Genomic DNA, 5,582 nt, shown 5'->3' with positions numbered 1-5,582 from the left:
CATGGCTCTCCAATCTGAAATGACATATTTAACAATCACATTTAGATATAATGGTTGGTTGGCCAAAGAACTGACTTTTGGTCATACAGATATTTCAGCTGATTTATAAGTCAAAACTTGTTCACTCTCCCTTTCTTTATTAACAGTGTTATACTCCCTCTTTCTTGAGGAATAATGGAGGACTTGAATTAAATGTGAACATTTGTCAGATGCTCTGTTGTATAGAAGTGCAGAAGACCCCCCGCCCCAAACACACACACACACACACACACTCAGGCTGACTCACAGTCTTTCCTGTGTGTTGTGTATGTATTGTTTTTCTTCAAAGTGAGATGTTTGTGTGACAGACGTTAAAGGCATGACTGCTTGTGCCTGTCACTTCTGTGACCTCTGGCCTGTGATCAGATGAGAACAAGAGAAAGATGCAATATGTTTCTATTGAATCAGACCTTTTTGAGTTGAAAGAACTTGTTAACATAACCTGAATACAGACAAGGGATGAAAGATTGCAGCTTAAAGAAGAGCTAGGAAGAACCTGCAGGAATTTAGAAGAGAGGTGCAGGCTTTGAAGGAAGACAGAGAGAGCCCAAAGGACAGAGCTACAAACTGTGGGAGAGAACAGAAATGTTGTGTACTGCAAAATGCACAAAAACATAGTAAATGTGCCAGGACATTTAGTTTTACTATGGCCACATAAAGCGTGGCCTGTTTAACAGTTAACTATACATATATACAGTGCACACCAGTTTAACTGATAATAAAATTATAATTGTTGGTTCACACTATAGCCTAAAACCTGAGAGCTATGAAATATGTAATGTCCACCAACCATATTTGCTGCTCAAATAATCAATGAATAGCAGCTGTGTGACTGGAATATAGCAGTAGTAGTACATGAGAGGCACAAACTGAGGCTGAATATAAAGTGGCTCATAGCTACTACACTAGAGAAAAAGCTCACACAACTAATTTAACTACAAAAAATACATAGACTTACTGTATGTAAATAGTCTTTTATACATAAATATTCATGCATATTATGTGATGGTTGGCCACATTTTAGTTTGAAATTTGAGTTGTTTAGCTTGAATAGATGACCATAGCTGCACTAACTCATGGCCACTTAAGGTCAACAGAAACAATGCACTACCATATGTTCACTGCATAAAACTGTTATACGAAATGTGTTAGTAACTCCAAATCCAGCACACCTATATCCACCATTTTTGTTTACTTTTAACTCTATTTGTGGTCTCTACCAACTCCCAAGGGAAACAGCTGTAGCTTTTCAGCTGCTCCAGCTAGTCACTAATTGTGTCTGTCTGCTGTTTGGTCCTCAGCAGTTAGCAAAGTCAGATTATTGTTGCTTTTTGGCTGAAAACTACTGGTTGCTGCTGTTGGAAATGAGAACACTGATGTGTTCAGTTTGTGTTTAAATTGTTGCTGAGAGTTTATTCAACTGTGTGATCATTTTGGAGGCCTTAGTTTGTGCTGCTTTTGAACAGTTTAGCCTAGCCTCACTGATATAAATATTATGTAGCTCTAATGTAATTACACTGAAGTACCACTAACAGCCTGGAAATGATTTCACCAGCATGCAAGCAATTATAACTGCATCAGATTGTAGAGGTGTACCTAATAAATGAGCAATTCCCTGTATGAGAGTGCATGTGTGTAACATTGAGGGTGTGGTGTAAGGATGTTAACACTATGTAATACTTCTACTTGTGTGATGTAGAAGATAATGTAGAAGATAACGTATGTCATTATGTAAGAATGTTAACAATCTGTAATATTTTTTAGTATATCACTAGCGTGGTGTAGAACAAAATGATCTATGTAGTAATACTGCTTGCAAACCAATGATGGTAAGATGATGTTATGGGGTAGGACTAGATAAGTCTAACTTCTTCCTACTCTGTTCAAGCATGTACTAGGTATAAGCAAATTGATAATGCATTTGTGGATATGTGTGAAATTATGTGTGTTGACATATTGACTGTCTTTACATGTTTGAAAGAATAAAATCAAAATCAAATCAAAATCAAATGTGTTTGTGGGAGTATGTGTGCCTACATGCTTCTGTGTGCATGAGTTCAATTCTGGGTTTGGCTTTAAACACTTCTTGCTTGTCCTTGCTGTTAATGGACTTCCTCACTTTATCCCATCTGAAGAGCGGCACTACAGGCCTGTCAGGCTCAGAGGGATACTGTACTGTGACAGGCAGGCTGAGAGAAAATCACCCAGGGGAGGCTTTGATCATTTAACTGAAAATGGGATCAGCACAAAATAATACTAATGCTTTTGGCCTCAGTACCACTAAACATCACTAAGTTTTAAATTCTAAATTGAGACATCCACCACCTTTGCCATCCACTATTAGAGAAATGACTGAGAACAATAATTACATTGCTTAATGATAGCCTTCTTCCAACCAAGCAACTTTCTAAGACTGACAGACTAGATGCTCTAAATATTAGCGATATAACATCATGAACTTACTTACCACTGATTCCTAAACTAAATTCTAAAGGACTACATAATGTTTTGAAATAGTTAACTTGCACCCATACAGAAGGGAGAAAAAGACTTAACAACTTTCTTTTGACACTCCATATCTTACATATTTACCTTGGCATGGTTAGAAAGGTGTAGTGTTATTAAGAAAAACCTTTTTATTGTTTGTTTTTTGAGGCAGTTGTTAAACTAGAAAGCCATAAAACGCATATTAACACAACATCATGTGTTCCTTTTGCTATTAATAAACTGGAACAATCCTGTCAAAATAAAAAGTTCCTGTTTTTTAAGTCAGTGAACACAAAACAGATGAATCATACCAGAAGGGAGCAGAATCATATTTTGGAACTGTCATGCTTAGCCAGAGGCGTGTAGCTGCTGCTAAGTGACACAGATTCTACAAATCATTGAAGTTCTCCTGTCAAACCTGGATTCACACCATGGGATCAAAATACATGTGCCTGGAAACAGTTGCTTTAATGCAATTTTCTTTGACGTTGGACATTATTAAGAGAATCTGAATATTTGTGCAGTGTGGTCAGCTGAAGAATACACTGTGCATTTCTAACAGTCCTGGCTTGATCTTTTGATCTAGTTAATTGTCACTTATTCATTTTTCTAATGTGGTGAGGTCCCATATTATGCTCATTTTCAGGTTTATGTTTTTATTTCAGGGCTCTGATATAAAATGTTGCCATTCCTTTATGTTCATAAAACTCATTATTTTCCTTATAATGTCTATAATGCAGCACTCCATTTTCGATCCCTCCTCAGAAGCTGAGTGTGTTCTGATTGGTCAGCTTCAACAGTCCCGAGCAGGAACCGCCTATCAACCCCAAACTGTTTCCTGACAACACCGCCCTCAGCTGCAGGAACACTGTTACAGTTGGCTGTACTTTTTACTGGCAGAACTCTGTTTTACATTTGCAAAGCCATGATGTTAAATGAAAATGCTTTCTTTTTTTTCATTTACCCTTGTACATTTTAGATACTAGGTTTTTCAGACTACAGTGTAATTACTGTTAAATCTTTGTTAAAATAATTTTTTCACAGGACCCTTACTGCTAAATTTAGAAATGACAAAACCCTAAATATTAGTTCTCACATATCAAAAGGTTCATTAATATAGGTATGGCTGTGCAAAAGGGGTTTGTTAGCAAGCTAGCAATTTGTTAAAGGTAGATGTGTAGCCTAATCAGTGGGCACCGGGCAACATGTAGAACTAAATTATGTTTTTAACACACATAAATAACATGCTTTGGTGGGAGGCAATTTATTTTACATGGCTGATTATGGTTACATAAACACACTTTACCCTGTACAGAAATATTACAGCCTTTTTCTGATTTCAGAAGGTAAATATTGTTGAATTTTCAGGACTGAAAGGCATTCTTGTTCAACCACATGACCACCAGCCTTGGCTTGTTGGCTGGTTGTTGCTGGCAAGAGTTGAGCACATGCTGCCAAATGAATGGAGCCTATCTACAATGCAGCAACAGCCATCCTACCCATGATGAGATTGTACTCAAAACTGTCCCTGCAGCTTTGACCCATGTTGTCTGGAAATATGCCAAATGAAGGCATTCTACATGACAACAAGATGCAAAGCGACCGAATGGATGGTATATTATACTACATTATAAAGTTTTTTTGTTATTTTTTTACCAAAAAGAATATATTCAAATGTAACTCCTTTGTAAACACCAACATTTGGATTAGTGACTGTAATTTAATTACATATTGATACAGTATAATTGTAAGGGATTACAATTTGTTATTTTGCACTTTAATTAAATGCTACTAGTTGCTCCTTAACACTGGAACTCTCTCCATCTCTCTTTGGTGAACTTTCTGTGGTGGCTTTGTGTGCTACAGGCTGTAGGTGAGCCTGAGTGGATGAGTGTGTAGGACAGCCACACGTTAGAAGCTGGCTTTCCCTGCGGACCCTCCTCTATCCGCTCAGCCAGCTTGCTGCAGTGTACAACTTTCAAGCAATGCCCAGCTTATCATGCAAGTATTTCTATTTGCCAAGTTCATCTTAGTCTGACTGAGCAGTGCACTGACACTACAAAAAAGATGCTTTTTTGTTTTGGTGTTTGCTCCCCCAAAACAGTTTCCGTCTGTTTATTGGGCTTTTAGTGGGTAATATAACACATGTCCACTTCACAAATACTTACAGACACCAAAACAAGGCCCTGGAACAAGTGAAGCTGTGTGATGAACAAGGGGCAATGCAACAAAACACTGCAGGGGCTCCAAATAATGCAGCAAGAACTCAAAGACTGTGACACAACTACAGTGAGATAAGGCAAGAAAAATGAGGCAATGAGAAAAAAAAAGGAGGCCCGGGAAGATACTTTCTAAAAAAGTGTTTGATCAACAAGAGGTTGTTACAAAAAAGGTAGAATTTTTTCTGCAAGACTTAAAATAAGATGAGAAAAAAAGAACACTTGGTCCAGCAAGGACCTATAGGATAATTACCTTTATTGGCCAAGTATGTTACACAAACAGTTTATTTCCAGTACAGAACCAAGGCACCAACTCAATCAATGGCTCTAACCATCAGGGGGTTCAGTGTCATACCCAAGGACACTTTGACATGTAGACTGCAACATTCAACCTTCTGGGTGGGAGATGACTGCTCTACTCACCTCCCCAAACAATGCTTGGCTACTTTACACCATAGCAGAGGATGGTTTCGATCCCTCGACCTCTGGGTTAGGGGCCCAGCACGCTTCCGCTGTGCCACTCTGCTCATGAAGAAGGCTGATGAGAACCTCCGGAGAGGAAATGAGATCCTGAGAGAGGCTTCCAGTACCTTTAAACTCAAGGCTGTGACCAACAGGGTCAGTGAAGAATATATGGACATAATCGCCATGGGCCAGCAGGGTTGGACGACACACTGGCTTCCTAACTTGTCCACCACCCTCTTTGTGACTTGCACATCCCACATGCTCTGGTCTTTAAAATTTTGTCTCCATTGTAAATTTTTTTGAGCTTAGCTGTCAGTGTTGTGCTGATTAATGTTAATTACCTTTGCTCTGTAATCAGTATAATTTGTTGTA

The 5,582-nt window shown here is 38.4% G+C and overlaps 1 non-coding gene across 1 annotated transcript; it reads right to left on the bottom strand.

Moving 5' to 3' along the window:
* Positions 1 to 5,200: 5,200 nt before the first annotated feature.
* Positions 5,201 to 5,272, bottom strand: trnar-ccu (transfer RNA arginine (anticodon CCU)). The gene has a single exon. It is a non-coding gene; the product is annotated as a tRNA-Arg (tRNA).
* Between the last annotated feature and the right edge of the window lie 310 nt (positions 5,273 to 5,582).

This window comes from Monopterus albus, unplaced genomic scaffold (assembly GCF_001952655.1).
Source record: "Monopterus albus unplaced genomic scaffold, M_albus_1.0 scaffold74.1, whole genome shotgun sequence".
Taxonomy (NCBI): Eukaryota; Metazoa; Chordata; class Actinopteri; order Synbranchiformes; family Synbranchidae; genus Monopterus; species Monopterus albus.
The sequence above is the reverse complement of the archived record's forward strand: the minus strand, read 5'-3'. Positions and strand labels throughout refer to the sequence as shown.